General features: G+C 35.0%; 1 protein-coding gene across 1 annotated transcript in view; it reads right to left on the bottom strand.

Annotated features, from left to right (window-relative positions):
* Nucleotides 1-22,676, bottom strand: part of COMMD9 (COMM domain containing 9) — a 1,186,740-nt gene that overhangs the window by 1,098,098 nt on the left and 65,966 nt on the right. The gene's annotated exons all lie outside the window — the stretch shown is intronic.

Genomic DNA, 22,676 nt, shown 5'->3' with positions numbered 1-22,676 from the left:
CAGCCTACAGACCAGAAAAAACAACGACAAAAATCCCTCAAGATCTAGAATTTGCTAACTGATGTTTAACACCAGACAGTAAAAATAGTGCCTTTCGTACAGACCAATCCTTGTGAGAGCAATATATCTTCATTGCAGGGATAGCTGCATCATACCACCATATCCCGTTGCCACTACATACAAGGAATATGTAACTGACATTTCTTTCCTAACACTATGTTAATCCATAAACTATAGGATTGTAATCTGACTTTCTATGCCTCCATTCCTATAGAGAGATAATAGTGTTTCAGCAATTCTTTGTATAAGAATTGTAGTTATTATTGAAAATCAACCAACTGGCATTCAGGCTTATATTACATATCAGTCTCTCATTGACTTCAGTTAACTTAAGTTCACTCCTAAAAGACACAACAGATCTTGGTATGGTGACAAAATTGGGTCCTTAAGTCTGAAAATTTGAGAGCCAAACTCTGGGCTTTGGTAAATTTTCCAAGGTGCTACTGAATATAATGGTAAACATAAGGATGAGAATAATGATGATGAGAAAATTATCCTTCATTATTTGCTTATTATATAGACAATACCATGATTAATCTGTACTGTCTATTCTTTATAATAACAGCCTGATAAATTATATAATCTTACTTATTCAGAGGAAAAGACTGAGGTTTAAGAAATTACAAAAAATCACTTCGAAAGTAAATCGTAAATTCAAGATTCAGTCACAAGTGTGTTAGAATCCATACCCCAAGCTCTTACTCCCTATGACATATTATCTCACAGATCTATTTTCACAGCTTTAGACATCTCTTTGCTTGGTAACACAACAGTCCTGCCATGTTGTTTTCATTTAATCTTCAATAATTTGTTTAAACACGCAAACAAAAGTAACTATAGTTCTTGAATCATTTCAACCATAATTTTCAAATGAGATACTACATAAGGACTTACAGTTTTGAATCTATGAGGTACTAGCTAATAAAATTGTGTTAATCAGTTGTGATTACTTGCTATGTTGTTACCAATGTAAAACTCATTCTTATACTCAGTGCATGCCCCTCATTTTCTATCAAATGCATCTGGTAATTCATACAGTTAAAATAAAAAAAAAAGCAATTTATTTAGAATTTAAGGCACATTCATTTGTAAACCTTAACTGAAAAGTTTGCTTACTGCCCTGTTAGGCCACCAGTCAGGATCATACACTTGTTTCAATGCCATTCTCTTGAGATACCTAATATGGAGTAGGAAATGGAGATCTAAACATTTGCATCCATCCAGAGACACAACAGGTAACCATGAATTCCTGAACAGAGGAAGAAGATTTTCCCAAAATATATTTCTGGGTTCATAATATTCAACTTGGGTAATCTGGATGTGACAGATGTTTTCACTTTAGAGCAAGAAGCGACCCTCAAGGAAAAGTTTATCCCTCACATTTTATAAAAGAGAAAACACAGACCCACATAGAAGAAGTGGGAATTTATTTCTTGAGATTTTGTTTTGCTCTTTCTCCTTTCCTGTGCTGCGGCATACAATATTGTTATTTTTGTATGACCTTTGTGACTTTTTTCCTCTATGTAGAATAGTCGTGATTGGGGGATGTGACAAAATCCCCCAATGCTTTATTTATACCATTATTAAGAGCATTTTTTTTTATTATACTTTAAGTTGTAGGGTACATGTGCAAAACATGCAGGTTTGTTACATATGTATACATGTGCCATGTTGGTGAGCTGCACCCATCAACTCATCAGCACCCATCAACTCGTCATTTACATCAGGTATAACTCCCAATGCCATCCCTCCCCCCTCCCTGCTCCCCACAATAGGCCCCAGTGTGTGATGTTCCCTTTCCCGTGTCCAAGTGATCTTTTGTTCAATTCCCACCTATGAGTGAGAATATGCGGTGTTTGGTTTTCTGTTCTTGCGATAGTTTGCTGAGAATGATGGTTTCCAGCTGCATCCATGTCCCTCCAAAGACACGAACTCATCCTTTTTTATGGCTGCATAGTATTCCATGGTGTATATGTGCCACATTTTCTTAATCCAGTCTGTCACTGATGGACATTTGGGTTGATTCCAAGTCTTGCTATTGTGAATAGTGCCGCAGTGAACATACGTGTGCATGTGTCTCTATAGCAGCATGATTTATAATCCTTTGGGTATATACCCAGTAATGGGATGGCTGGGTCATATGGTATTTCTAATTCTAGATCCTTGAGGAATCGCCATACTGTTTTCCATAATGGTTGAACTAGTTTACAATCCCACCAACAGTGTAAACGTTTTCCTATTTCTCCACATCCTCTCCAGCACCTGTTGTTTCCTTTTTAATGATTGCCATTCTAACTGGTGTGAGATGGTATCTCATTGTGGTTTTGATTTGCATTTCTCTGATGGCGAGTGATGATGAGCATTTTTTCATGTGTCTGTTGGCTGTATGAATGTCTTCTTTTGAGAAGTGTCTGTTCATATCCTTTGCCCACTTTTTGATGGGGTTGTTTGTTTTTTTTCTTGTAAATTTGTTTGAGTTCTTTGTAGGTTCTGGATATTAGCCCTTTGTCAGATGAGTAGATTGCAAACATTTTCTCCCATTCTGTAGGTTGCCTGTTCACTCTGATGGTAGTTTCTTTTGCTGTGCAGAAGCTCTTTAGTTTAATTAGATCCCATTTGTCAATTTTGGCTTTTGTTGCCGTTGCTTTTGGTGTTTTAGACATGAAGTCCTTGCCCATGCCTATGTCCTGAATCGTATTACCTAGGTTTTCTTCTAGGGTTTTTATGGTTTTAGGTCTAACATTTAAGTCTCTAATCCATCTTGAATTAATTTTCGTATAAGGAGTAAGGAAAGGATCCAGTTTCAGCTTTCTACTTATGGCTAGCCAATTTTCCCAGCACTGTTTATTAAATAGGGAATCCTTTCCCCATTTCTTGTTTTTGTCAGGTTTGTGAAAGATCAGATGGCTGTGTATGTGAGGTATTATTTCTGAGGGCTCTGTTCTGTACCATTGGTCTATATCTCTGTTTTGGTACCAGTACCATGCTGTTTTGGTTACTGTCGCCTTGTAGTATAGTTTGAAGTCAGGTAGCATGATGTCTCCAGCTTTGTTCTTTTGGCTTAGGATTGTCTTGGCAATGAGGGCTCTTTTTTGGTTCCATATGAACTTTAAAGCAGTTTTTTCCAATTCTGTGAAGAAACTCATTGGTAGCTTGATGGGGATGGCATTGAATCTATAAATTACCTTGGGCAGTATGGCCATTTTCACAATATTGATTCTTCCTATCCATGAGCATAGTATGTTCTTCCATTTGTTTGTGTCCTCTTTTATTTCACTGAGCAGTGGTTTGTAGTTCTCCTTGAAGAGGTCTTTTACATCCCTTGTAAGTTGGATTCCTAGGTATTTTATTCCTTTGAAGCTATTGTGAATGGGAGTTCATTCATGATTTGGCTCTGTGTTTGTCTGTTACTGGTGTATAAGAATGCTTGTGATTTTTGCACATTAATTTTGTATCCTGAGACTTTGCTGAAATTGCTTATCAGCTTAAGGAGATTTTGGCCTGAGACAGTGAGGTTTTCTAAATATACAATCTTGTCATCTGCAAACAGGGGCAATTTGACTTCTTCTTTTCCTAACTGAATACCCTTTATTTCTTTCTCTTGCCTGATTTTGGTGAAGTTCTTTTATTTTGTTAGTGTCTTTCTACCTCAATTTGTTAATGAAGTACTTGCTGGTGGGAGGTAAAATGACAGGTATAGAGACAAAGTTAATTCATTTAACTTCTCCACAAACTCTAATTCCACCTCCAAAAAAGTTTAGATTGAAAAAGATTTAAGCAAAATTCTACTCTGATATAAATTCAGACATAGTTCAGTTAGTGATTGCCTCTCATTCTACTCTTTAAGCAAGTTTCTTAAGGCAGGTGGAGATGAGTGAGAAAAGGGAGGAGGAGGGAAGGGCAAGGTTAGCTGGGAATAGGGAAGCAGCCCCATCTAGGGGAATACAGGCAGAACATGGCCGAAAATGCTCTCTATTCGCCCAGCTAATTCTCCTGGGATAAGGCCAATAAAAAAGATGACCAGGTTCCAAGAGATTCTCTCTAACCATAAAAATAACTTATCATCATGGATATTTAAGCTACCAGCCCTCACTAAATGGCTCCAAAGTCAACTGGATCTTAGAAGGATTTAAATCCTGTAGCCAGAAACTGGATCACTACAAACAAAGAGCTTGTTTCCCCAGTCATTGCATTTACTTTACAAGCATGCTTTTATAGCATTTTACAACTTTCAACTTTTTTGTAGCACACATTGTTTTATGAAATGATTTAGTGTAGTTGCAAAGTAAATATGAGGCATAATAGAGCATCCAGGCCACAAAGAGTTAAATCACATAATAAGGCATTTTATAAGGAAGGAGATAAATAGCTTTGGGAGGACTGGGTCTGCAAAGCATTTCCAGGAAGCCGTGATTAATTGTTCACAGAAATAAATCCCTGTTCTCTTATGAGAGCAGTATTATGTTCAGAGGTCTTACATATCCATGAGGCTCCCTAAGGAAGATAAATTATACTGACTTTAACACTGAAACAGAAATAGAAGGACAGTAGTAAATCAATAATGAATTTATATAGAAAAATATTGAATTTATTTTCCATTTAATTTTCAGAGAAATATGTGATCTTTGAACATGTTATCTACTTTGAATGGAAAGTGGGGTTGGTTTTTTGTTTTGTTTTGTTTTGTTTGTTTTGATTTTTTAAATGACTATTAGGAGACGTGAGGATTTTACTTTTTTCACTTCGTTTTAATTAGGAAATCCATTCCAATGCTTTGTTTTTTAACCAATAGTGAGTCAAATTACATAGGATCCTATTCAATTATACTGCTGTTTAAGAATATTGAGTGGCTACTTTTTGTCACTCATTCATGTAGTAGGCAAATATTTGTTGAGAGTATATTATGTGTCTGTCACTGTTGTAGATACTGATTTAATAAAACAACAGTGAAACAAAAATACAAAGGGACTACCTTCAAGTTGCTTGTAATCTAGAAGAGAAAAATTATGCACAGAAAAAAGTATTATTCAGTAGTAGAAACACAGTAAGTTTAGGGGGCATAGATAGAGTGATAGAGTTTGCTATCATAGGTAGAAGACTCAGGAAAGGTCTCTTTGAGACGGTTTATTTGTCTTGAGTGAAGTTAGGGAATAAGTTATTTGACTATCTGGGGGAAGAATATTCCAGAAAAATAAACAAGAGGGGCAAATGCTTTAAGATGAAATTTGTTATGAGTTTGAGGAATTGCAAGGTCAGATTTGCTCTGTGACCATGGAGGAAATTGATAGGAAAGAGGCTAGAGAGGTAGTAGGGAGTCAAATCACATTAGGACTTGAAGGAAGTCACTGAAGCTTATAGCATGGGAGTGATACAATCTGATTTGCAATTTGGAAATATCTCTTCTGTGAATAATAGCCTATGGGAGGACAAAGGCAGAAGCAGAGAGATCATTCATCAGTTACTTTATTTGTAGGAAAGATTCATACTCTCATGGCCTGTGGAGATTACAAGGGATAAAGTGAAAAGTGGTTATATTTCAAATATATTTTGCTTGTCAAAAACTATGCTAAAGCCTTTATATGTAATATCTTATTTAATAAGACTGGATGAGGAAGACAGATACTATCATATCCATTTCTACATGAGAAATTTGTTGCTGGAAAATGTCAAGTAACTTTTTCAATATTCCTGTACTAGTAAATGATAAAATTAAAAATGATTAAACCTCTTTTGTCTATTTCCATTACTTGAGTGTTTATTCACAGTAAAACTTTGCCTTTTATTTAACCTCATCTACAAATTAGGCCATTAACAATAGGATAACAAGGGGAAAATTGACTCAAAATGTTAGCTACAGTTGTAATAAAATACAACTTTTCTTTTCTGTTAAATTGGCCTTTTGTTGCTGATATCAAATGTGGATCTCCTGAACTACCTTGGAATAAAAGTATTAGTTGCACGACTGGAGGAGAAGAATTCAGACAGTGAGTATGTAGACAAAGAAAAAAAAAGAATGTCACATACACCTCCATACCAACACATAATTATAGGAACAAGTAGTAATTAGGTTTTATTTATTCTTTTTGGTTGAAAATTTTGGTTTATTTCCTCAGTGAATTATTTCAGTTATGATCAATTTGTAAATGTAAAAATTTAATAAAGGTTTATAGCAAACAACTTAGAAAACAACTTTGCAATTTAAACACACTTAGAGTGTGTAACCTGCATCATAATTCAGATTTAGAACATTCCATCATCCCCCAAAGTTAATACTGGTTCCCACACCCTGCCCTAAGAACCCACTGTTTTCAGGATTCTCTATAAAACTGCCTTTTCTAAAAAATTTCCATAAATAAACACACACACATACAAACACACACACACACACAGAGGGAGAGAGAGAGAGAAAGAGAGAGAGAGAGAGAGAGAGAGTCAGTCTTATACATTTGGCCTTTGAAATGGTTTGGCTGTGTCCTTCCTCACCCAAATATCATCTTGAATTGTAGCTCTCACAATTCCCACATATAGTGGGAGGGACCCAGTGGAAGGTAATTGAGTCATGGGGAGGGGGTCTTTCCTGTGCTGTTCTCATGATAGTGAATAAGTTCCATGAGATCTGATGGATTTATAAGGGGGAATTTTCCTGCACAAGCTCTCTCTTTGCTTGCTGCCATCCCTGTAAGACGTGACTTGCTCCTCCTTGCCTTCCACCATGATTGTGAGGCCTCCCAGCCATGTGGAACTGCGAGTCCATTAAACCTCCTTCCTGTATAAATTACCTGGTCTAGGGTACGTTTTCATTAGCAGTATGAAAATAGACTAATACAGTAAACTGGTACCAGTAGAATGGGGTGCTGGTGTAAAGATACCCAAAAATGTGGAAGTGACTTTGGAACTGGGTATTAGGCAGGGGTTGGAACAGTTAGGAAGGCTCAGAAGAAGACAGGAAAATGTGGGAAAATTTGGAACTTCCTGGAAACTTGTTGAATGGCTTTGCCAAAAATGCTGATAGTGATATGGACAATAAAGTTCAGGCTGAGGAGGTTTCAGGTGGAAATGAGAAACTTGTCGGGAACTGGAGCAAAGGTGACTCTTGTTATGTTTTAGCAAAGAGACTGGTGCATTTTGCCCTGCCCTAGAGATTTGTGGAATCTGATGGAAGAAATTTTTAATCAGCAAAGCATTCAAGGTGTGACTTGGGTGCTGTTAAAGGCATTCAGGTTTATAAGGGAAGCAGAGCATAAAAGTTCAGAAAATTTGGAGTTTGACAGTGTGCTAGAAAAGAAAAACTCATTTTCTTAGGAGAAGTTCAAGCAGGCTAAAGAAATTTGCATAAGTAAGGACGAGGTGAATGTTAATCCCCCAGACAATGGGGAAAGTATCTCTAGGGCATGTCAGAGGTCTTCACAGCAACCCTTCCCAACACAGAAAGGAAAAAATGGTTTCATGGGCTTGGCATAGGGTCCTCATGCTGTGTGTAGCCCAAGGACTTGGTGAACTGCATTCCAGCTACTTCAACTGTGGCTGAAATGGGCCAACATAGAACTTGGCCCTGGCTTCAGACGGTGTAAGCCCCAAGCCCTGGCAGCATCCATGTGGTGTTGAGCCTGGGAGTGCCAGAAGTCAACAATTGGGGTTTGGGAACCTCTAACTAGATTTCAGAGGATATATGGAAAGGCTTGGATGCCCAGGCAGAAGTTTGCTTCAGGGGTGGGGCCCTCATGGAGAAACTCTTCTAGGGCAGTTTGGAAGGAAAAAAGGCCCCCACACAGGGTCTATACTGGGGTGCTGCCTAGTGGAGCTGTGAGAAGAGGACCACTGTCCTTCAGATCCCAGAATGGTAGGTCCACCGACAGCTTGTACTGTGTGCCTAGAAAAGCTGCAGACACTCAATGCCAGCAAATGAAAGCAGCTGGGATGGAGGCTGTACCCTGCAAAGTCACAGAGACAGAGATGCCCAAGACCATGGGAACTCACCTCTTGCATCAGTGTGTCCTGGATGTGAAACATGGAGTGAAAAGAGATCATTTTGGAGCTTTAAGATTTTAGTGGCCCCCTGGATTTTGGACTTGCATGGGACCTGTAGCCCTTTTGTTTTGGCCAATTCCTCCCATTTGGAATGACGATATTTACTCATTGCCTGTACCCCCATTGTATCTAGAAAGTAACTAACTTGCTTTTAATTTTACAGGCTCATAGGTGGAAGGGATTTTCCTTGTCTCAGATGAGATTTTGGACTGTGGACTATTTCAAGTTAATGCTGAAATGAATTAAGACTTTGGGGGACTGTTAGGAAGGCAATATTGGTTTTGAAATGTGAGGACATGAGATTTGGGAGTGGCCAAGGATGGAATGATATGGTTTGGTTATGTCCCCATCCAAATCTCCTCTTGAATTGCGGCTCACCACATGCTGTGGGAGAGATCCAGTGAGAGATAACTGAGACATGAGGGTATGTCTTTTCTGTGTTGTTCTCATGATAGTGAATAAGTCTTATGAAATCTGATGGTTTTGTAAGGGGGAGTATTTATGCACATATCTTTGCCTGCTACCATCCACCTAAGATGTGACTTGCTCCTCTTTGTCTTCTATCATGATTACGAGGCCTCTTCAGTCATGTGGAACTGTGAGTCCGTTAAACCTCTTTCTTGTATAAATTACTCAGTCTTGGTTATGTCTTTATTAGCAGCATTAAAACAGACAAATATGGGATTTATCACGTAGCATGCTGTGTTTGAGGTCATCTAAGTTCTAGCATGTGTTGGTAGTTCACTCTTTTGTATATCTGAATAATCTATTGTATTGATAAAACACATGTATCAATTAGCCAGTTGATAGATATTTGAGTTGCTTCCAGTTTCTGTCTATTAGGAATAATGGTGTTGGGGACATTGATGTGGACCTATCTTTTTTGTTTTTGTTTTTTGATAGATTCCTAGGAGTGAAAATCTTGGGTTATATAGTAAAGGCATGTTTATATTTTTTGAGAAATGTTTTTCAATGTAGCTGTACTTTTTTTTTTTTTTTTTTTTAAGATGGAGTCTCGCTCACCCAGGCTGGAGTGCAGTGGCGTGATCTCTGCTCACTGCAATCTCTGCCTTCCAGGTTCAAGTGATTCTCTCACCAGACCCCCCAAGTAGCTGGGATTACAGGTGCCCACCACTCCGTCAAGCTAATTTTTGTGTTTTTAGTAGACATGGGGTTTCACCAGTTCGGCTGGTCCCAAACTCCTGACCTCAGGTGATCCATCCACTGCAGCCTCCCAGAGTGCTGGGATTACAGTCATAAGCCACTGTGCCTGGCCAGCTGTACTATTTTTATCAACCCACTAGTAATGCATGATGGTTCTTGTTTTTCTGTATTCTTTCTGATACTTGAGGTTGTCTGAATTTTTCCTTATAGTGATTGTAGTAGGTATGTAGTTGTGTTTCTGTGATTTCAGTATCATTTTGCTAATAATAATGTAAGCAACTTTCTATGTGCTTGTTGATCATTCCCATGTGTTCTTTGCTGAAGTGCCTGTTTAAATTTTTTATTGTTTTTAAATTGTGTTATTTGTCTTACTATCATTGAATTGTAGGGGTGATTTTATAACTGGATACAAGTCTTCTATTAGACGTATAATTTAAAAATGTTTTCTCCTAGTCTGTAGTTTGATCATTTACTGTCAAAGATGATGTCCCTGCCTTTGAAGAAAATTATTAATTCCAAGATTGGAAAAGGAAAGATTCTAAGTTTTCAGAAAGTGAACCTGTAGACAAGAAGAAAAAAGAATGTCACATGTACCCTCTGTTTATTTTATAATGCTGTCTTTGAAGTACAATAATTTTTAATTTTGATGCAGTACAATTTATCAATTTTTAAAAGTAAATTGTATTTGATGTCTAAGAATTATTTGCCCAACCCAAGGTTACAATTATTTTTTATCCTTATGTCAATTAGTTTTCTATACATTTTATAGTTTTAAATCTTACATTAAAATCTATGAGAAAACTGGTCCAAGAACATGATTGTCCTTCCATTTATTTAAATGTTTCAAAATTTCTTTTGACAATGTTGTTTTAGTTTTCAGGGTACAAGTTACGAACTTATGTAAATGTTAATTACATTCAAAGTACTTTATTTTGTTGTGATGATTAATTGTATTTTCTTTATATTTTTACTGTTCACTACTGGTTTATAGAAATACAATTATTTTTATATATTTATTTTGTATCCTGTAATCTTGATAAACTTGTCTGTTAATTCTAACAGTAGTTTAGTAGATTTTACAAGATATTCTTTTTTATTTTAATTTTTATTTATTTATTTATTTTTGATACAGAGTCTCACTCTGTTGCCCAGGCTGGAGTGCAGTGGCATGATCTTGGCTCACTGCAAGCTCTGCCTCCTGGGTTCATGCCATTCTCCTGCCTCAGCCTCCTGAGTAGCTGGGACTATAGGCACCCACCATCACACCTGGGTAATTTTTGTATTTTTAGTGAAGACGGGGTTTCACCGTGGTCTCAATCTCCTGACCTCATGATCCACCTGTCTCAACCTCCCAAAGTGCTGGAATTACAGGCATGAGCCACCACACCCAGCCCAAGATATTCAATGTAGAAAATTACGTCTTCTGCAAATAAGACAATTTTAATTCTTTCTTTCTAATCTGGATGTCTTTCATTTATTCTTCTTGACAGCCATAGTAAGACTCCATTGTAGAAGGTTGAATAGAAGTAAAGAGAATACGCATTCTTGACTTCTTCCTGATTTTTGAGGAAAAGCATGAATTTTCATCACTAAAGTTATGTTAGTTGTGGGTATTTCATATAAATCATTTGTCAGGTTGAGGAAGTTGTTTGCTGACAGTTATTCTTTTTTTAAATAATGAATTTGTGTTAGATCATGAATGTGTTTGCCAATGTTTTTCCTGTTTCTAATAAGATGATCATGTGAGTTTGTATTTTTATACACACACACACACACACACATATATATTGCTTACTTCATCTTTATGTTAAACCAACTTTGCTTTCTGAGATAAATATGACTCTGTTATGATGCAAAATACTGTTATATGTTGCTGGTTTTAGTTTACTAGCATTTTAGTCAAGAATTTTCCATGAGTGTTTGTGAGAAGTATTGGTCTTTTTTTTCTTGGGTTATGTTTATCTGAATTAAGTATCAGAATAATTCCAGCCTCACAAAATTGAGTTGGTCAATGGTCTTTGATCTTCGATTTCATAAAATTGAAATCCAATAATTTTAATTTTATACTAACACTTTCTTTTATTTGATAGAATTAATCCAGGCCTGAACTTTCCTTTGTGGAAATATTTTCAATTACTAATTGAATTTCTTCATGTTTTATAAGTAAACATACTGTCCCTGACTTACAATAATTAACCTTACAATTTTTTGACTTTATCATTGGTCTGTTGCAACATAACTCCACTCTAAGTCAAGGAGCATGTAAATTCAGATTTTCTTTTTCTTCTTAAGTTTTAATAATGTCTGTCTTTCTAGGAATTTTTCTATTTCATCTAACTTATATCATTTGCTGATATATAGTTTTTCATAATAATCCCTTACAATCTATTTTTATTTATTCAGAGTCATTAATGATATCCCGCTTTTCATTATTACTTTTGGTAAATTGTGTTCTCTAATTTTTTTAAATTGTAAACTTTGAGTTCAAGTCTCTATATTGTTTCTGATTTTTCAGTTGGTTCTATCCATCATTAAAAGTAGAGTTTGAAAGTTTCTAGTTTTTATTGTTGGATTTCTTATTTCTCTCTTCAATTCTGTTCATTCTTCTTATTTTACTTCATGCATTTTTGGCCTGTCTTATTAGATAGCAATATATTTAAGTTGTTTTATCTTCCTGATGCACTGAAAATTTTATCATTATGAAATTGACTGGTTGTCTATAATAATACATCTTACCTTAAAGTCTATTTTATCTGATACTACATTGCACTCCAGCTCTGATTTTTGTTTATCATTTGTAGAATTTATGTTCCCATTAAAATCTATTTTAATTTAAGGTAGATATCCTGTAGACAACTTATAGTTTGTTTTACCTATTATATATGTCCAATCTGATAAATATTTGACTTCTGATTGGAGTAATAAGGCTATTATTACTACCACTACTACTATCATATGTTATTATCATTTGAATCCAAATATTGTTTTTTCTGCTTTTGAGCTATTTTAAAAACTTTGTCATTTCAGTTTTGGCATTGTGAGTTGCAGAATTCAGGAGACTGGAGAGATCAGTGATATCAGTAGGTAGAACAGGAAGATGTCATTGAGTGCACTCAGACCCAGCAGATTAACATCCAAAAACAGCCCAGAACAAAGACAGCACTTGACTCTTATACACACTTCTAAAAGAGAGTGGGCTAGCCTAAAACAAGCTTACAGTGGTGCAAAGCATAGTGACATGAAAGCAAGGATACAGAGGCAGAACAAAGGCAATTAATCAAATTGTGACAAGTTCATAATTCAGTTTTACATATGACCCTTGCTGTGCATCCCAGATGGCTGTTATCTAGGCTTGCTCAAAAGAGCCTTTCACGGGCTTATCTCATAACCTTCGCTATGGCACCTAGATGGCTGCAGCCCAGGCCTGCTCAAGCATGTCTTATAACCTTCACTGTGCTGCTTAGATAAAATAGAATGCTTCAAGTTACTAGTTACAGAAAACAGGAATCTATAACCTTATAAAACTTGCAGAGCAAGGTACAATAACATGGAGGGGGGTGGAATTCGAGGGGAAGGGTACTTTTTCTCCCGGAAAAAGTACTGGGAGAGTCTCAAGCGCACATCCCTTTGAGCCTTAGCTTCTTAGATAATGTTATTGAGACTTCGCCTGGGCTTGGACTTTGCCTGTTACTGCCTTTAGGGTGAGTCAGCCTAATATAGAAAGGTTGTTTCCTTTTTTAAAAATTTTATTTTTTTTTATTTCTTTAATTTCCTGACTCGGTGAAATTTTAGATTTTCCGATTTTTATAATTTTTACATCCTTATTGGGAATTTCTGTTGATTATTGCTTTTATATTTTTCTTTGTTTTAACAGTTTTTTAGTTCTTTCAATGTATCCATAAAATGGTATAGTATTATCATATGTCAATATAATTAACAAAATGGGTGAATTTATCTTTGTTATTTTGTAATTTGTTTTAAAGATATGTCCTTTTCCAAATTGTGTCTGTTCCTCCATAGCTGCACTCTTTTGAGCTAAAAAAATATATATTTTTAGCATAGAATATTCACTCATTTATTGATTTCCTAAATGTGTTTTTTGGTTATTTTTTGAATAATTGTTTTAAGGATTATATTATATATAATAATATATACCTTAATTAATCATCATGTACTTCATATTAATATTAACTGAACTTTGATTGAATAATTAAACCTTTTTGCAAGATACATTCATTCCTCTCTTTTTTTGTTAAAATTGTCATATATTCATTATGTTATAAACTTCAATAATACATTTTTACATTATCTTTTCATCTTTTTCCTCCTCTATTCTTCACACTAGATAATTTTTATTGATCAGTCTTTAAATCCAACCATTCTTTCTTCTGCTTTTGAGCTATTTTAATAATTTTTTCATTTCAATTTTATTATTGTGAAACTCTATTTTATTCAATTTCTATAATTTTTACATCTTTATTGGGGATCTCTGTTAATTGCTTTTATATTTTCCTTTAATTCTTTTAACAGTCTCCTTTAGTCCTTTGAATGTATCTATAAAATGGCTTTGAGGGCTTTCCCTGCTAAATCTAATATCTGTTAATACTCAGAGAAAAATGTTATTGACTGTTTGTTTGTTTGTTTCTTCATTTTCCTGTGTAGGGGATACCTTTTTTGTTGTTGTTTCTTTATATAACACTTAAGATTTGTTGAGAACTAGGTGATTTAGATAATATATTGTAAAAATTCTGGACTATAATATTTTTTCCTTGAAAGGTTTGTTGTTACTTTTGTTGGTTTCACTCTTTCCTTAGTAACTTGCTTCAGCTAAATCTCTGCAATCTGTGTTTCATATAATATATGGACACTCAAGTATCTGCTCCATTTATATATGTGCTGTTAATTTGATTTTTAGGTCTCACTACTTGGTGGTTGATCCTGTGTTTGACAAGTTTCGTAGTCAGCCAATGAATGGACTAATGTTGTGTTCAAATTACTTGAGCCAGTAAGGCTTCCAGTCTCTACCAATAGGAGGGCGAGTAGCTAAGGAAATGCATTCAAAGTTTGAGCCATACCATATGACCCAGCCATCCCATTACTGGGTATATACCCAAAGGATTATAAATTATGCTGCTATAAAGACACATGCACACGTATGTTTATTGCAGCACTATTCCAATAGCAAAGACTTGGAATCAACCCAAATGTCTCAGTGACAGATTGGATTAAGGAAATGTGGCAATATACACCATGGAATACTATGCAGCCATAAAAAAGGATGAGTTTGAGTCCTTTGTAGGGACTTGGATGCAGCTGGAATCCATCATTCTTAGCAAACTTCACAAGAACAGAAAACCAAACACCGCATGTTCTCACTCATAGGTGGGAACTGAACAATGAGATCACTCGGACTCAGGAAGGGGAACTCACACACCGGGGCCTATCATGGGGAGGGGGGAGGGGGGAGGGATTGCATTGGGAGTTATATCTGATGTAAATGACGAGTTGATGGGTGCAGCACAGCAACATGGCACAAGTATACATATGTAACAAACCTGCACGTTATGCACATGTACCCTACAACTTAAAGTATAATAATAATAATAAATAAATAAATAAATAAATAAATAAATAAATAAATAAAAAAAAAAAAAAAAAGTTTGAGCCATTTGTATGTCTTCTCTATCGGACTCTTTCAAGTATCCCTATGCACAAGCTTGCATCTCAGAATTAACCAGGAGTGTGTGAATAGATTGACTTTCTCTGGTCTCTTCTGCATATGTTATTAGTCTTAGTCAGAAATATACTTGTTCCTCAACCACACAATATCAGATTCATGGACTTGATATGTTGACTTCCTCCATTTACCTAGATCTGAGAAGTGTTGTTGGGCGTTGGTGTCACCTACCAATCCAAATAGGCAAATTCATTTTGCCTGCTGCAGAGAATCTGTTAGTTCTCATGGTCTGATCCATTCTGGCAGAACAATCATGCTGAACTAGGTGAGGAGAGAAAATGTGATCATACCCAGGCCAAAATGCCACAGATCCCTGCTTTCTTACTCAATGTTCAGCAATTTTTAAATCTTTATTACTTTTCAGATTGTTGTTTGGCTTTGGTTGATTTGTGCAGCTCAAAAATTATTTTCTTGTTTTGTCTTGTTTTGGCCTATTTGTTTGGCTTTATCAAATTGTTTTTGGGAAAAAGATTTGACAGTCTCTCCAATTATAGCTATAATTTCCTCTACTCCAAAAAAAGAGCAATTTTATTTTGATCAATGAAAGAAAAGCAGGGTTACAGTATGGGTTTGAGGATCAAACAATTTACTTCCAGATTGCATGATATACTGTTTTCCTGAATTCTTTTTTCAAATGTAATACATAACTTGTTTAAAACACTAAAAGGTCAAAGCTTGCACCACATACTGTGGAGGCATAGATTCTGAAGAGTAGTTGCCATCAAGGAGATTTTTTTTTTCATTTTCGAAGCACATTAGTTTAAGAAGTTATTTATTGTTTATTGTTTTTTGTTTTTTCCCCATCCATCTCTTGTAAGAAAGAAGGCTGATGCCAGGCCAAATTGCATCTTCAGCTGCTCAAAAATTTGCTCTGCTTTCCTGTCTCCCCATCAGGGGATATCATTAGCCAAAGCAATTCAATTATCATACTCTTTACTAAAACCCTACAAGAACATAGAAGTGGGTTAAATTGGGAAATCTGATGCAAGAACAATATCTTAGAGATAATCATCTCACTTCAACAAAATAACTCTTTATTTAAATGGGATAGGATAAAAATTAACATGCATTTTAAATGTCTTCACCTGCATCACTAATTGCATCGTAAGTTTCTTAAATCTAACCAATGCAACAATTCTTGTTGACTCAAGTGTTTCACTAAACTTTTTCTTTGAACTAGAATATTAAAATTCTGAAGTAGCAACAAAAAAGTCATTAGTTTTTGCTTGAAAATATATAAAAGGTCTAAAAAGACTGTGTAGTGATAAGGCATTTATATTTTAAATCCTAAATTTATAGATTTATTTTTAATTAACTATATATTTTTGTAGCATTCTGTGACAGATAGTGCTACTTATACCCCCAATATCCATTCTTCTCATCTTTCTTTTGGTAATAACATTACTTCAGTTTTACCACAGTTTTTACTTGCCCAGCTAGAGGGTCCATTTTTCCATCTACTTTGTATCTAGCAGTATTTATAAAACTGGGCTTCAAAGAGGTTAATTGGCACATCACATATTACACTGTTATTTTTGGTGGAGTTGAAATATAAAGTCATATTCTTAATTTCTAATAAAAATTTGGTGGTAAAATAGTTTTCTAAAACATCATTTGGGAATAGAACAGGTTGACTCAAAATTAGCTTCAGTTTCCTTTTTCCTTTTTTTGAATTTTGATCTTAGCCACTAATCATATTCATTTTTTTTTCTTTCAAATATTCCTGAACGAAACAAGAACTACCCTCAGTGAAGAGAATATATTCTTATTCGTTTTAAACTGAATACTTCTTAGATAATGTAATAATGATCTACAGATGGTCAAGGAAGACTCACTACTCAAAAGGTCCTAGAATGACCACAAATTGCAAAATAAAATACCAGATATGAAGGTGCAACTGCAATGTAATAGGCCATTCTAAATTTTGGTTATGTAGTAGAATCAATTGACTATTAGTACCATTTTATCTACAAATGAAAGAAAGAAAATTAATAGATCATAAATCTTCTAGTCAACATCTGGATCAGAGAAGATATGGATTTTGGGTTAAATGTGGCTTATTTAAAATCATCTAATGGCAGGGGTTAATATGTAATGCAGATTTTTATTTGAATATAATATGACATTGTTGATATTTCTGTTATTGTGAGCTTAGGTTTCTAGCTCTACATTATATCTCCATGTGACTTAGAATGGAGAAAGCTATTCACGTAGAAGGAAAATGAGGATAAATATTAGAACGCGTGGGGAAGGATGTTTCTGGTTATATTTCTTTACCTGTGTAATGGGAATAGTTTCATATTTCATCAATTCTAAGATCCACCTTTTTTCGTATTTTTTAAAATTGAGGCATATCTAACAATATATATGATTGTACAATTTTAATTGCCATCACATTTTTTTTATCTTTTTTTTTTATTATACTTTAAGTTCTAGGGTACATGTGCATAACGTGCACGTTTGTTACATATGTATACTTGTGCCATGTTGCTGTGCTGCACCCATCAACTCGTCATTTACATCAGGTATAAATCCTATGCAATCCCTCCCCCCTCCCCCCTCCCCATAATAGGCCCCGGTGTGTGATGTTCCCCTTCCCGAGTCCAAGTGATCTCATTGTTCAGTTCCCACCTATGAGTGAGAACATGCGGTGTTTGGTTTTCTGTTATTGTGATAGTTTGCTAAGAATGATGGTTTCCAGCTGCATCCATGTCCCTACAAAGGACACAAACTCATCCTTTTTTATGGCTGCATAGTATTCCATGGTGTATATGTGCCACATTCACATTTTCATTTGTAGTGTTACATAAAATGATGATGTATCTTTTAGTTGATGGTGTCATTGATAATAAAATTATCTCTAGTCTCACTGAGAAAATCTAGAAAAGAATTAAAAGTAGCATGCCATTCTGAGATATTTCACAAATACAAAAAGTGAAATTACATCAGCCCTTTAAAAATACACCTAGCGCCAGGGACAGAGGCTGAGGCCTGTAATCCCTGGGAGACTGAGACAGGAGGATTGCTTGAGCCCAGGAGCTTTAGGTTGCAGTGAGCCATGATTGTGCCACTAAACTCCAGCCTGGCAACAGAGTGATATGTCGTCTCTTAAAAAAAAAAAGAGAAAAATAATACACTTGCAAATTCCTAAAAGTGACCAGAATGTTGATTTACATTTAATAGTGGCAGAAGTATATTCTTGAAATGAATCTTGATTCTCTATTTCAAAAGAATATATAGTCTACTGGTTGAGTGGTGTGAAAATAAAACTGCAAGATCAATATAAAGATAAATCTTGGGGCCGGGCACAGTGGCTCATGCCTGTAATCCCAGCTCTTTGGGAGGCCGAGGCGAGTGAAATCACCTGAGGTAAGGAGTTCGAGACCAGCCTGGCCAACATGGGAAAACCTGGTCTCTACTAAAAATATACAGATTAACCAGGCCTAGTGGCATGCGCCTGTAATCCCAGCTACTCAAAGGGGCTGAGGCAGGAGAATTGCTTACACCCAGGAGGCAGGCAGAGGTTGCAGTGAGCTGAGATCCTGCCACTGCACTCCCACCTGGACAACAGAGCCAGACTCCATCTAAAAAAAAAGAAAAAAAAAAGACATATTTTGGAGATGCTTCAAGAAAAAAGAGGAAGTTCAATGTCCAAGAAGAAAAAGCAAGTTGCTAGTAAGGAAAAATTCAGCTAAGTTTTCTCCCACAACAGTATATGATGTCAGAAAACTTTGGGGCAATGCACATTGTCTCTTGAAAAAGACAAAGTATTACAAAAAGAAAAATTGCATCATACCAAATTGCTCTTCTGGCATAAATGAAGCCAAGAGACAGATATTTTCAAACAAGCAAAAATCCAACAATTATAGCGCCAACCCATTTTTTTTGGAGGAAAATAATTTTGACAATGAAATCTAGCTCACAGAGTAATTAATTCAAAATAAAGGACTTAGAATGGAATACGTGTGGAAAAGACTAGTAGTACGCATTTAATCAATTTTAAACAAATTAAAAATAATGATTGCAGAAGATAATATATATGTTAAAAGCAATGACAGTTTAAAATTACAATATAATTAAGAAAAGTGGAAAGGGGATGCAGTTCCTCTTCAACTTTAATAGCAGAGTCAATTGACACAGTTTAAGCTTGATTAAACTTGTAATATGCAGTTAAAAATAATTATTTCAACCTCAATATTATCATGGTTTTTAATTAAATTATATTGAGATACTTACTATAGTAATACCTTTTACTATTAAAAAACATTTCTCTAAATTCACTACTTTCATTTAATTAAAAGCCAGCATTTTTGTTACTTAAGTTAATTTTATAATCAATCTCAATATTTTATTTTTAAAATATAAAGAGTTTGAGTCCATTTTAGTAATATTTTTTATAAATAATAATCTCATGAATCATTTATATATATAAATTAAACATGTAAAAATCTATACATATAAAGTATATAAATATATGTATATAAATATATTCAGTGTGTGTATATATAGCTTGGCCTCCTGAGTGAAGTATACTTAATATTGCCAGTCATTATTCCTCTTGGCAAAATTTGAAGGGGTTTGATAACTCATTTATGTCTTTGTTACTTTTAAAAAGTAAGATTATATATATTTATAAATCCAGAAATAATAATAAAATTAAGTAAAAGTTTATATTTATGAACACCTTAGTTGATCAAAAATTGTAGTTGGTGAATTATTTAATGTGTATTATATATACATATATATGTAAATCATTTTAGATATTTGATTTTTTCTTATACTTTACACTGGTCTTTCTATGTGTGTTTTAAAAATATCTAATTTTATTGTTTTCAAAGAAAGTTAACTTAGTTTTTGTAGAAATAGTAACTATTTTTGCTCTCATGTTTTATCGGTTTAAATAATTACAAGACATTATTATAGCAAGTAAAAGTGCAATAAATACTGTGATAACACATTACATGACATTTTAAATCTCTTTGAAATCTTTCAATAAAGAAATCTGATTACTTTTAGACAAATATTCTATGTGTGTGTGTGGGTTAAAATACAAATAGGTTTAATCTCAACCTACTTGACCATAGCACATATTTTTTGAGGACAGAATAGTGATTAACATCTAGAACTTAGTTTGATAAATAATGGTTCAATAGTATAATAGTTATGAAGTAGTAATGTTCCTTCTTTCTCATTACTCCATTTTCATTTTATTGGCATTATTCAGGAATTTTTCTTTTAAGTGCTATAATGTCGATTGAATTAATCTCCAAAGAGAATTAACCAGCTTCTGTATCTGGAAAGTACAAGAATGATTCTAACTTTAAGAAAACTAAATGCTATTGAGACTTTTTTCCATGTTTTAACTTCACTTTTTTCTGTTTGATGCCTTCATTCATTCATATTGGAGTTAGCATCTTCCATATTATTGAACAAAAATGGCTCCTGGAACTCCAGGCTAACATACTTCCAACTTAGATATAGTAGAAAGCAAGCTTCACTTCCCCCTGTATCTATTTCAATCAGGAGGAGGACTCTGGTTGGTTCTCCTTAGGCCTAATATGTACTCCTAATGAGACATAACCTCCATGGAATTGGAATGTACTCTGAGTAGTTAAATACTGTTTTGTTTTGTTTTGTTTCTTTTCCCCACCATTATGACCAAGGGGCTGAGTTACTGGAATTGGCAATCTCACCAAACCCACATGAGAAGTTATGGTGCAGTTCCCTAAATGAAACAGGTGTTCTGGGCAGCTATAAACAACAGATAGCTACTAAAGGGGATTCTTCCTTCCTTACCTTAGTAGATTTATCACCCTTATTTGAAATGAGACTTTCCTCCTTCATTCCTATCTCAGGTGGAGAGATACAATTTTATGAAAATCAGGACGGAACTGTACCTTAGGTTAGGACTCAGGAAATAAAGGCGCAAATCAAGGTGGAAAATCATTTAAAGACCATAATACAATATAGGAAATGTCAAGTAATCAGTGACATCCATCGTTAAAATACTAAAATTTCAAGGCAAAAAATACTCTACAGTTAAAGCAGTGAAAATTTGAATAACCTTCTGAGCAATGGATCCAGATTCAAGCTTCCTCTGAAACACAGCTTTAGCTTCTTGAATCCTGCTTAAATGTTTTGTCCCTTAAGATGGTTCAAAACCCTGGCCAATGGATGTTCCGATACTTGATTCAGATTCAATAGCAGTTATTCTTGCATATCTACCATGCACGGTGCCCACAAAGCTTTTTGCAGCCTTCTCCTATCTTATGTGGCTGCACTCTCTTGAACATTTTTGGTTATGACAAAGTTGCACATGAAGTTATCCCTTATCAATCTTGGGTACCAAAATGTGGACAGCTGTCTTGTACTCTTCAATAAGCTAGCCTTAAAGAGTAATTGAAAGCACTTGTAAGAAAATAATCCAGCATTAGTTTATCAAGTGGAAAGTTAATTTTGCGTGGTGGTTAAGTTCACGTCCATCGAAATTACATAACCCTTAGTAAATCACTTTGCTACCAATTACAAATTATGTGACCTCAAGCAAGTTACCTAACATCTCTCAGACATAATTTTTATGTCTAAAATACTGACTTATGAAAGTATTGAGCTCATAGGGTTATTGTAAAGATTATATTATGTAACATTTGCAAAGCACGTAGCATAGGGGCATGCATATAGGGCTTAGTCAGCAAAAGTCACACAAATAACCAATTGTCATCGTGCAAAGTTTTGCAAAGGAGATTTACAGAACACCATGGGAGCACACAGCAGAAACTCTGACCGTAATCGGGAGAGCCAGGAATGTTTCCAGTACCCTGTGAAAGTTCAACCTCAGCATTTACACAAATTACCTAGTATGAGACCCCTGTGAATTTCTTATGATAGGGAGGAAAAACGATTTCAATAATGACATTAGAAATCTGTTTTCTGTTCTTGATAAAAATAATTGTAAAATATCATGCAAATATGTAGAAATCAATTGCCTGAGAGTAGCTCTTTATATAATCCATATCTTGCCAATATTGTAATTTATAAAAATTTTAAGTTTAAAAAGCATCCCCCTCACCTTTAAAAAATTAACAGGAAGTGAAATAATTTGAAGTAGAAAAAAAAATTTACCCTGCAAAGACGGATCTAGTACCCAAAACAAAAGGATAATCAAAACAAACATATATATATATATAACTCCACATACAAACACATAGCTGAAGGTATTTAAAATTTTAATTGGAAATCCTGATAGCTTTCCAGGTATCAATAAGTTTTATTGTTCTGACCCAGGCACCTGCATTTGATATACTTCATGAATCATGCATTATATAAATCTGAGGTCCTTCTACCAAATGACATATCAGGAAACAACGATAGTTGTATTGATAACAACAAATAGATGTTTCTCAGCCCAGGACTAAGCTGACTGCTTCTCTCTCTTGCTGGAGAAATACTCTGCTCTGACTGGGCCACAGAGGGTAACAGGGATTTGGGAAGTTATGCAGCTACTTTCCTGGAAGAGTGGCAATGACCTCTTGAATGGAAATCGGAATCACCGCAGATCCACCCAGGCATCCCAGCTCTAGAATAGAATGATTGTCTCAAGTGCCATGTTTTAGAAAGTGTAAACTGACTGTCTCAAAGTGATACAGCATTGATTCAGGAAGAAAGGCAGTTTAGGGAAGGCAATGAA

The sequence above is a fragment of the Macaca thibetana genome, chromosome 14 (assembly GCF_024542745.1).
Source record: "Macaca thibetana thibetana isolate TM-01 chromosome 14, ASM2454274v1, whole genome shotgun sequence".
NCBI lineage: Eukaryota > Metazoa > Chordata > Mammalia > Primates > Cercopithecidae > Macaca > Macaca thibetana.
Note: the sequence above shows the minus strand (reverse complement) of the source record. Positions and strands in the feature narration are given on the sequence as shown.